This window comes from Macaca nemestrina, chromosome 5, assembly GCF_043159975.1.
Source record: "Macaca nemestrina isolate mMacNem1 chromosome 5, mMacNem.hap1, whole genome shotgun sequence".
Lineage (NCBI taxonomy): Eukaryota > Metazoa > Chordata > Mammalia > Primates > Cercopithecidae > Macaca > Macaca nemestrina.
In genome coordinates, this window is record NC_092129.1 from 101,054,040 (window position 1) to 101,066,352 (window position 12,313).

Here is a 12,313-nt window from a genome sequence, read left to right on the forward strand (position 1 = left end):
AGTTTCTATTTTCCGTCTTTTAATTTTTTTGATATACTTTCTGAGCTATTTTTATCAAATTTTCCTACCAAGCCTTTTATTGAGTTTTTCATTTATACCACTATACTGTTAATTTCCAAGAGCTCTTTTCTTATTCTCTGAATGTTTCTTTTCCTCCTAGTTGCTTTTGTCCTATGTGTTTGTTTTGAGCTCTAAAGCTAGAGGCGTTCTCCAGTTGTTGGCTGATCTGTCTGCCTAGTCATATATAACAGTGGGGCCCTGAAAGGCTCATTGGAAACTTTAAGTTTTGAGGGATCTTGTTGAAGGTTATACTGCAGAGTGACTATCTGGATTGTTTCCTTGAGAAACCCTAATATTAGTATCTTGAAGTCTTTTCCCTTGAGATGGTTTCGTTTCCCAGGAAGTGTGTATCAGTCTTCAGTCTAGAGTCTATATGGTGGTTGCCAGTATCATGAGAGCCAAAGAGCGACAGAGAGTTGGGAGTTTCAGCACTCAGTATATAAGGTTTTTCTTAATCTCCCTGTTTCCTTTCAGCATTACCTGCTCTTAATTGTATCTGGTGTTCCTAGTGCAGAAACTTCTGTTTTACCTTCTTCAGAAAATAAAGCTTCAGTCTATTGCTGACATGAGGAAGGAGAAGGGCGTTAATCACGTTCTGAATAGATATTCAGCCAGTTCTCCCATTTGTGTCTCTCACCCCTTATGTCACCTTCTAGAAATATCTGATATCTTCAATTCTTGAGACTTCGGGGTATTCTACACTATAAATTGGATGAAGTCAGAGATATTCTATCTGCCTTAGACCCTTTCCAGGTCAATTATCTAACATGCATCTGCTTTGTTAATTCCGTATTTTTATTTATTTATTTTTAAAGATGGAGGTCTCACTCTGTCACCCAGGCTGGAGTGCAGTGGATCAATCATAATTCACTGTAGCCTCAAACCTCTAGGTTTAAGTGATCTTCCTGTCTCAGCCTCCTGAGTAGCTAGGATTATAGGCATGGGACACCATGCATGGCTAATTTATATATATATATATATATATATACACACACATATATATATGTATTTTTTTTTTTGTAGACATGGATGGAATCCCTTTATGTTGCCAAGGCTGATCTTGAACTCCTGGCCTCAAGAGATCCTCCTACGTTGGCCTCCCAAAGTGTTGTGATTACAGGTATGAGTCACTACACCTGGACTTCCATATTTTTGTTTGTCTTATTCCACCTGTTCCTCCTGCTGCTTCTCAAACTCTTCTTCTTTCTTCTACTTTTCCTCCTCCTTCTCCTCCTTCTTTCTTAAATAATGACAAAATAATTCTTAAAGAGAAGGTTTCGTGGAGAGGAACAGGTGAGCATTGGTATTTGTTCATACTAAACTTAAGAACACATAGTCTTTTATTGCTCTGGAGTTCTGAATTTAGAGGATCAAACGATGATAGTTAACATGGTAGCTGGTGATTTTGTTTCTTTCACTTTTGATGATACAGACTAGAAAAGTCAAAAAAGAGGAGGAGGAATAAATAAATCTATAATTAATCTGAATCTTATAAATAAGTAAAATCAAAAGTTATTGTTCTGTCAATGTAATTTTTAACAAGGACACATTAAACAAATGAGACAAAGATTCTACCTTAGACTCTTAGTACGAAGAATGGTATCAACTTTTCAGTTTTCAAATTTTAGAGGAGTGTCCCAAGAGTCAAAGAAACAAAACCTGCAGAATTTCACTTTAGGGGCGAGGTGAGGGTGGAAGGAGACTAAATTCTGTAGCTGGAAAAGCAGTTCTATATAAGAGAATAATAAAATTCTCTAGGGAACAAATCAGCTGTGGGTCAAATTTTAGTTTCTGTTCTTTCCCAATTTGAGAAGTTCTTCTTGTACATGTGCCTTGGATGTTATAAAACCCTTTCTTTGTCTGACAATTTGCTGCCTGCCTGATTTTAACTATCAAGCTTTAGAGAAGCTCCAGTTATGATGGTTTTGAAAGAAAAGATTAAAAACCAGTAAGAAGATTTGCTAAGCAAAGAGTGAGTGAGGAAGGGAAAGTTATTTTAACCTAGAAGTCTGTAGAAAAGAACCCTGACATTTCTGTTTTTGGCAGTTTACAGCTGGTAAAAGAATTGGGAAAATTTTTGAGACAGAGGAAGTGATGTTTGGGGAGGGCTACAAAGTGAGTGTGGTGCTAAAGGGGCTCGGGGTCTTTCTCGTGAATATGCTTTTCTCTGGTTCCTGCCAGAGGTGAAGATGTGGCCTTCACTTTTAGCTTACTCAAGTATCCGTGCCACCTAGACAAATCAGGTGCCAATACTTTCTTTTAGGTACTCCAGACTGTACAACCATGATCCAAGAATGGAAAGAATCAAGTAATTCATAATTTAGTATCTGAAATGAGAAATTGGGCTCAGAATGTCTTCAACTGCTGCCTTGTATTATCCCCTAACTCTGTGTGACTTCCCATGTGTTTTTGCGATGCTTCCCTATGGAGACCCTCAGAAGCTTGAGGCATAAGTCACATGTATTATTCATTCACTCAACAATTGTTTATTGAGAGTCTATGATATTGCAGTCATTTTGCTAATGTTGAAAGAATTGAAGATGACTAGCACGGTCAAGGAGTTTTATTGTTTATCAAGGAATTTTCTTATACATTAACCATTAGCTAACTTAATCAGTAATCAACTAATTGATATACAATTGTTGCTCATTATTTGTGGATCCCATATTAGCAAATTTTCCCATTTCCTAAAATTTATTTGTAACACTCAAATCAATGCTTGTGGTGCTTTCATGGTCATTCATGGACATGTGAATGCACAGAGCAGTGAAAAATTTGAGTGTCACTTATAAGTGGAAGCTAAGCATAGGGTACATATGGATATAAAGATGGAACAATACCTTTAGGGAACATCAAAGGTAGTCTGGAAGTACTCTTCATGGCCTGGGGTGGTGGTGGCTATAGGGTGAGGCTCCTCAGCCTTTGGAAAAGGTAAGGAAAAGTGGGAAGGATTGTGTCATGTGGTTTAAGTGTCAGCTCAGCTGCAATACAGTAGAACATCAGGTAGACTTCTCAGGTTTTTGACTCTAGTGCCTGAGTCCTGGACAACACTTCTGGAACCACCCAGGTATTAAGGGACCTCACTGCCCTGAAGGGAAGGACACAGGCCTGGCTGGCGTTGCCTGGCTGCTTGTTGTAAAACCCCAGGTTCTTGAGCAAAGAGAGACAATAGCCAGGAAGTAGTTACAGCAGGCCTTGGGAGAGACCCAGTCCTGTGCTAGCTTCAGTTCTGACCCACACACTGATGTGGTGGTGGCCACAGGGGTGCTTGTTTCACTCCACTGCCAGCTTTAAGTGGCTCAGAAAAGAGAGGGGTGGGGGAGGGAGGGAGGGAGGAGGAGGGAGAGAGAGAGAGAGAGAGAGAGAGAGAGAGAGAGAGAGAGAGAGAGACTGTGTATGTTTGGGAGAAAGTAAGGGAAAAGAATATTCTCCCTGGTAATCCAGAGAATTCTCCTGGATCTTGTGCAAGAGTGTCAAGGTGGTACCTCTATGAGTCTGCAAGAACAGAGTTACTGGGCTTGGGGTGCCCCCTAAAGCAGGTACAGCTTAGATCACAGCACTCAAGTCCTTTCAAATATCTGGAAAGCCTTCCCAAGAAGGATGGCTACAAATAAGTCCAGACAGTGAAACCTACAATAAATACCTAACTCTTCAATGACCAGACATTGAAGAATATCTACTAGCAACAACACCATACAGTAAAACATGACCTCACCAAAAGAACTAAATAAGGCACTAGGGAGCAATCCTGGAGAAGTAGACATATGTGACATTTCAGATAGAGAATTCAAAATAGCTGTGTTGAAGATACTCAAAGAAATTCAAGATAACACAGAGAAGGAATTCAGAATTATATCAGATAAATTTAACAAAGATTGAAATAATTAAAAAGAATCAAGCAGAAATTCTGCAGCTGAAAAATGCAATTGTCATACAAAAGATGCATCAGTGTCCTTTAGTAGCAGAATTGGTCAAGCGGAATGAATAATTGGTGAGCTTGAAGACAGTCTAGTTAGAAATACACAGTCAGAGGAGACAAATAACAACAACAACCCTGAAACATACCTAGAAGATCTAGAAAATAGCACCAAAAGGACAAATCTAAGAGTTACTGGTCTTAAAGAGGAGGTAGAGAAAGAGATAGCGGTAGAAAGTTTCTTCAAAGAGATAATAACAGAGAACTTCCCAAACCTAGAGAATTATATCAGTATACTAGTATGAGAAGGTTATAGAACACCAAGGAGATTTAAGCCAAAAAAGCCTACCTCCAGGCAATAATAAAACTCCCAAAGGTGAAGGATAAAGAAAGGATCCTAAAAGCAGCAAGAGAAAAAAAAACAAAAAACAAAAAACAACAAATAACATTATAATGGAACTCCAATACAACTGGCAGCAGACTTTTCACTGGAAACATTATAGGGCAGCAGAGAGTAGCAAGGCATTTTTAAAGTGCTGAAGGAAAAAAACTTTACCCTAGAATGGTATATCTGGCAAAAATATCCTTCAAATATGAAGAGGAAATAAAGACTTTCCCAGACAAACAAAAGCTGAGGGACTTCAGTAACACCAGACCTGCTCTACAAGAATGGTAAGGCGGGGGAGGGGGGGGCGCGTGGAACAAAATGGCCAAATAGGAACAGCTCCAGTCTCCAGCTCCCAGCGTGAGCAACACAGAAGACAGGTGATTTCTGCATTTTCAACTGAGGTACCAGGTTCATCTCACTAGGGAGTGCCGGACAATCGGTGCTGGTCAGCTGCTACAGCCCAACCAGCGAGAGCTGAAGCAGGGTAAGGCATCGTCTCACCTGGGAAGCACAAGGAGGAAGGGAATCCCTTTTTCTAGCCAGGGGAACTGAGACACACAACACCTGGAAAATTGGGTAACTCCCACCCCAATACTGCGCTTTACCAAGGGTCTTAGCAAACGGCACAACAGGAGATTACATCCTACACCTGGCCAGGAGGATTCCAAGCCCATGGAGCCTCCCTCATTGCTAGCACAGCAGTCTGTGATCTAACTGCAAGGCACCAGCAAGGCTGGGGGAGGGGCGCCCGCCATTACTGAGGCTTAAGTAGGTAAACAAAGCCTCCCAGAAGCTCGAACTGGGTGGAACCCACAGCAGCTCAAGGAGGCCTGTCTGTCTCTATAGACTCCACCTCTGGGGACAGGGCACAGCTAAAAAAAAAGCAGCAGAAACCCCTGCAGATGCAAACGACCCTGTCTGACAGCTTTGAAGAGAGCAGTGGATCTCCCAACACGGAGGTTGAGATCTGAGAACGGACAGACTACCTGCACAGGTGGGTCCCTGACCCCTGAGTAGCCTAACTGGGAGACATCCCCGGTGTGCAGAACAACACCCCACACCTCACACAGTGGGGTACACCCACGAGATGAAGCTTCCAAAGCAAGAATCAGACAGGTACACTCGCTGTTCAGCAATACTCTATCTTCTGCAGCCTCTGCTGCTGATACCCAGGCAAACAGGGTCTGGAGTGGACCTCAAGCAATCTCCAACAGACCTACAGCTGAGGGTCCTGACTGTTAGAAGGAAAACTAACAAACAGGAAGGACACCCACACCAAAACCCCATCAATACGTCACCATCATCAAAGACCAAAGGCAGATAAAACCACAAAGATGGGGAAAAAGTAGGGCAGAAAAGCTGGAAATTCAAAAAATAAGAGCACATTTCCCCCTTCAAAGGAATGCAGCTCATCGCCAGCAACAGATCAAAGCTGGACGGAGAATGACTTTGACGAGTTGAGAGAAGAAGGCTTCAGTCCATCAAACTTCTCAGAGCTAAAGGAGGAATTACGTACCCAGTGCAAAGAAACTAAAAATCTTGAAAAAAGAAAGGAAGAACAGATAACTAGAATAATCAGTGCAGAGAAGGCCATAAATGAACTGACAGAGATAAAAACCATGACACAAGAAATACGTGACAAATGCACAAGCTTAAGTAACCGACTCGATCAACTGGAAGAAAGAGTATCAGAGATTGAGGATCAAATGAATGAAATGAAGTGAGAAGAGAAGTCTAAAGAAAAAAGAGGAAAAAGAAATGAACAAAGCCTTCAAGAAGTATGGGATTATATGAAAAGACCAAATCTACGTCTGATTGGGGTGCCTGAAAGTGAGGTGGAAAATGGAACCAAGTTGGAAAACACTCTTCAGGATATCATCCAGGTAAACTTCCCCAACCTAGAAAGGCAGGCTAACATTCAAATTCAGGAAATACAGAGAACGCCACGAAGATACTCCTCAAGAAGAGCAACTCCAAGACATGTAATTGTCAGATTCACCAAAGTTGAAATGAAGGAAAAACTGTTAAGGGCAGCCAGAGAGAAAGGTCAGGTTACCCACAAAGGGAAGCCCATCAGACTAACAGCAGATCTCTCGGCAGAAACTCTCCAAGCCAGAAGAGAGTGGGGGCCAATATTCAACATTCTTAAAGAATTTTCAACCCAGAATTTCATATCCAGCCAAACTAAGTTTCCTAAGTGAAGGAGATATAAAATACTTTACAGACAAGCAAATACTGAGATATTTTGTCAACACCAGGCCTGCCCCACAAGAGACCCTGAAGGAAGCACTAAACATGGAAAGGAACAACTGGTACCAGCCATTGCAAAAACATGCGAAAATGTAAAGACCATCGATGCTAGGAAAAAACTGCATCAACTAATGAGCAAAATAATCAGCTAATATCATAATGACAGGATCAAGTTCACACATAACAATGTTAACCTTAAATGTAAATGGACTAAATGGTCCAATTAAAAGACACAGACTGGCAAACTGGATAAAGAGTCAAGATCCATCAGTGTGCTGTATTCAGGAGACCCATCTCACATGTAGAGACACACATAGGCACAAAATAAAGAGATGGAGGAAGATCTACCAAGCAAATGGAGAACAAAAAAAAGCAGAGGTTGCAATCCTAGTCTCTGATCAAACAGACTTTAAACCATCAAAGAACAAAAGAGACAAAGAAGGCCATTACATAATGGTAAAGGGATCAATTCAACAGGAAGAGCTAACTATCCTAAGTATATATGCAGCCAATACAGGAGCACCCAGATTCATAAAGCAAGTCCTTAGAGACTTACAAAGAGACTTAGACTCCCATACAATAATAATGGGAGACTTCAACACTCCACTGTCAACATTAGACAGATCAACGAGACAGAAAGTTAACAAGGATATCCAGGAATTGAACTCAACTTTGCACCAAGTGGACCTAATAGACATCTACAGAACTCTCCACCCCAAATCAACAGAATATACATTCTTCTCGGCACCACATCGCACTTATTCCAAAATTGACCACATAATTGGAAGTAAAGCACTCCTCAGCAAATGTACAAGAACAGAAATTATAACAAACTGTCTCTCAGACCACAGTGCAATCAAACTAGAACTCAGGACTAAGAAACTCAATCAAAACCGCTCAACTACATGGAAACTGAACAACCTGCTCCTGAATGACTACTGGGTACATAACGAAATGAAGGCAGAAATAAAGATGTTTTTTGAAACCAATGAGAACAAAGATACAACATACCAGAATCTCTGGGACACATTTAAAGCAGTGTGTAGAGGGAAATTTATAGCACTGAATGCCCACAGGAGAAAGCTGGAAAGATCTAAAATTGACACTCTAACATCGCAATTAAAAGAACTAGAGAAGCAAGAGCAAACACATTCAAAAGCCAGGAGAAGGCAAGAAATAACTAAGATCAGAGCAGAACTGAAGGAGATAGAGACAAAAAATGCTCCAAAAAATCAATGAATCCAGGAGTTCGTTTTTTGAAAAGATCAACAAAACTGCTAGACCACTGGCAAGACTAATAAAGAAGAAAAGAGAGAAGAATCAAATATATGCAATAAAAAATGATAAAGGGGATATCACCACTGACCCCACAGAAATACAAACTACCATCAGAGAATACTATAAACACCTCTATGGAAATAAACTAGAAAATCTAGAAGAAATGGACAATTTCCTGGACACCTACACTCTTCTAAGACTAAACTAGGAAGAAGTTGAATCCCTGATAGACCAATAGCAGGCTCTGAAATTAAGGCAATAATTAATAGCCTACCAACCAAAAAAAGTCCCAGACTAGATGGATTCACAGCTGAATTCTACCAGAGGTTCAAGGAGGAGCTGGTACCATTCCTTCTGAAACTATTCCAATCAATAGAAAAAGAGGGAATCCTCCCTAACTCATTTTATGAGGCCAACATCATCCTGATACCAAAGCCTGGCAGAGACACAACAAAAAAAGAGAATTTTAGACCAATATCCCTGATGAACATCGATGCAAAAATTCTCAGTAAAATACTGACAAACCGAATCCAGCAGAACATCAAAAAGTGTATTCAACATGATCAAGTGGGCTTCATCCCTAGGATGCAAAGCTCGTTCAACATACGCAAATCAATAAACATAATCCAGCATATAAACAGAACCAAACACAAAAACCACATGATTATTTCAATAGATGCAGAAAAGGTCTTTGATAAAATTCAACAGCTCTTCATGCTAAAAACTCTCAATAAACTAGGTACTGATGGAACATATCTCAAAATAATAAGAGCTATTTATGACAAACCCACAGCCAATATCATACTGAATGGGCAAAAACTGGAAGCATTCCCTTTGAAAACTGGCACAAGACAGGGATGCCTTCTCTCACCACTCCTATTCAACATAGTGTTGGAAGTTCTGGCTAGGGCAATCAAGCAAGAGAAAGAAATCAAGGGTATTCAGTTAGGAAAAGAAGAAGTCAAGTTGTCCCTGTATGCAGATGACATGATTGTATATTTAGAAAATCCCATCATCTCAGCCCCAAATCTCCTTCAGCTGATAAGCAACTTCAGCAAAGTCTCAGGATACAAAATTAATGTGCAAAAATCACAAGCATTCTTATACACCAGTAACAGACAAACAGAGAGCCAAATCAGGAATGAACTTCCATTCACAATTGCTTCAAAGAGAATAAAATACCTAGGAATCCAACTTACAAGAGATGTAAAGGACTTCTTCAAGGAGAATTACAAACCACTGCTCAGTGAAATAAAAGAGGACACAAACAAATGAAAGAACATACCATGCTCATGGATAGGAAGAATCAATATCGTGAAAATGGCCATACTGCCCAAGGTAATTTATAGATTCAATGCCATCCCCATCAAGCTATCAATGAGTTTCTTCACAGAATTGGAAAAAACTGCTTTAAAGTTCATATGGAACCTAAAAAGAGCCCACATTGCCAAGACAATCCTAAGTCAAAAGATCACACCTGGAAGCATCACGCTACTTGACTTCAAACTATACTACAAGTCTACAGTAACTAACACAGCATGGTACTGGTACCAAAGGAGAGATATAGACCAATGGAACAGAACAGAGTCCTCAGAAATAATACCACACATCTACAGCCATCTGATCTTTGACAAACCTGAGAGAAACAAGAAATGGGGAAAGGATTCCCTAGTTAATAAATGGTGCTGGGAAAATTGGCTAGCCATATGTAGAAAGTTGAAACTAGATCCTTTCCTTACTCCTTATACGAAAATTAATTCAAGGTGGATTAGAGACTTAAATGTTAGACCTAATACCATAAAAACCCTAGAAGAAACCCTAGGTAATACCATTGAGGACATAGGCATGGGCAAGGACTTTATGTCTAAAACACCAAAAGCAACGGTAACAAAAGCCAAAATTGACAAATGGGATCTCATTAAACTAAAGAGCTTCTGCACAGCAAAAGAAACTACCATCAGAGTGAACAGGCAACCTACAGAATGGGAGAAAATTTTTGCAATCTACTCATCTGTCAAAGGGCTAATATCCAGAACCTACAAAGAACTCAAACACATTTACAAGAAAAAAACAACCCTATCAAAAGGAGGCAAAGGATATGAACAGACATTTCTCAAAAGAAGACATGCATACAGCCAGCAGACACATGAAAAAAGCTCATCATCACTGGCCATCAGAAGAAATGCAAATCAAAACCACAATGAGATACCATCTCACACCAGTTAGAATGGCAATCATTAAAAAGTCAGGAAACAACAGGTGCTGGAGAGGATGTGGAGAAATAGGAACACTTTTACTCTGTTGGTGGGATTGTAAACTAGTTCAACCATTATGGAAAACAGTATGGCGATTCCTCAAGGATCTAGAACTAGAAGTACCATATGACCCAGCCATCCCATTACTGGGTATATACCCAAAGGATTATAAATCATGCTGCTATAAAGACACATGCACACATATGTTCATTGTGGCACTATTCACAATAGCAAAGACTTGGAATCAACCCAAATATCCATCAGTGACAGACTGGATTAAGAAAATGTGGCACATATACACCATGGAATACTATGCAGCCATAAAAAAGGATGAGTTTGTGTCCTTTGTAGGGACATGGATGCAGCTGGAAACCATCATTCTCAGCAAACTATCACAAGAACAGAAAACCAAACACCGCATGTTCTCACTCATAGGTGGGAACTGAACAATGTGATCACCTGGACTTGAGAAGGGGAACATCACAGACCGGGGCCTATTGTGGGGAGGAGGGAGGGGGGAGGGATGGCATTGGGAGTTATACCTGATGTAAATGACGAGTTGATGGGTGCTGACGAGTTGATGGGTGCAGCACACCAACATGGCACCAGTATACATATGTAAGAAACCTGCACGTTGTGCACATGTACCCCAGAACTTAAAGTATAATAATAATAAAAAAAGAATGGTAAAGGGGGTACTTCAATTAGAAAGAAAATGATTTAATGAACAATAAATAATCACCCAATGGTACAAAACTTGCTTGTAATAATAAGTACAGAGGAAAACAGAATATTATAATACTCTAACTGCAGTGTGTAAACTACTCATCCTAAGTAGAAAGACTAAATGAAGAACCAATCAAAGGTAACAACTACAATAACTTTTCAAGACATAGTGCAATACGATTTAAACAGAAACAACAAAAAGTTAAAAAGCAGGGGGACATAGTTAAGGCATAAGTTTTTATTAGTTTTCTTTTTGCTTGTTTGTTTATGCAAATAGTGTTAAGTTGTTATCAGGTTAAAATAATGGGTTATAAGATGATAGTATTTGCAAGCCTCATGGTAACCTCAAAACAAAAAACTTACAATGGATCCACAAAAAATAAAAAGCAAGAAACTAAATTTTATTATCAGAGAAAATCACCTTCACTAGAAGAAGACAAGAAAGAAAGAAAGAAGAAAGAGAACATCATAAAACAATCAGAAAACAAATGACAAATTGGCAGGGCAGGAGTAAATCCTTACTTATCAATAATAATATTGAATGTAAATGGACTAATCTTTCCAATCAAAATACATAGAGTGGCTGAATGAATACAAGAAAAATACCCTTTGATCTGTTTCTTACAAGTAACATCTCCAATCAAAAGATATAGAGTGGCTGAATGAATACCAAAAAAAAAAAAAAAAAAAAAAAAGGCCCTTTGATTTGTTTCTTACAAGTAACACACTTCACCTATAAAGACACACATCTGAAAATAAAGGAATGGAAAAAGATAATTCCAGGCTGATGGAATCCAAAAAAGAGCAGGAATCGATACACTTATATCAAGCAAAATAGATTTCAAGGCCAAAGCTATAAGAAGAGATAATGAAGGTCACTACATAATGATGAAGGGGTCAATTCAGCATGAGGATATAAGAATTATAAATATATATTCACCTAACACTGAGGCACCCAGATATATAAAGGAAATATTATTAGAGCTAAAGAGAGAGATAGGCCCCAATACAATAATAGCTACCAACTTCAACACTCCACTTTCAGCACTGGGCAAATCTTCTAGACAGAGAAAATCAACACAGAAATATCAGACTTAATCTGCACTATAGACCAGATGGATCTAATAGCTATTTACAGAACATTTCATCCAAAAGCTGCAGAATACTAATTTTTTTCCCCAGCACGTTCTCAAGGATGGACCATATGTTAGGTCACAAACAAATCTTAAAACATTCAAAAAGATTGAAATAATATCAAGCATCTTCTCTGACCACAAGGGAATAAAACTAGAAATTAATAACAAGGGGAATTTTGGAAACTATACAAATACATGGAACTTAAACAATATGCTCCTGAATGACCAGTGGGTCAATGAAGAAATTAAGATAAAATTTAAAATTCCTTGAAATAAATGGTAATGGAAAAACAACATACCAAAA

At 39.2% G+C, this 12,313-nt stretch overlaps 1 long non-coding RNA gene across 2 annotated transcripts in view; it reads left to right on the forward strand.

Moving 5' to 3' along the window:
* The window catches only part of LOC139363159 (uncharacterized), a 146,370-nt gene that overhangs the window by 88,048 nt on the left and 46,009 nt on the right, over window positions 1–12,313 (forward strand). For both annotated transcript variants that reach the window (XR_011623090.1, XR_011623089.1), the window contains exon 2: window positions 1,084–1,180. This is a non-coding gene — a long non-coding RNA (uncharacterized lncRNA). The remainder of the gene's footprint in view (window positions 1–1,083; window positions 1,181–12,313) is intronic.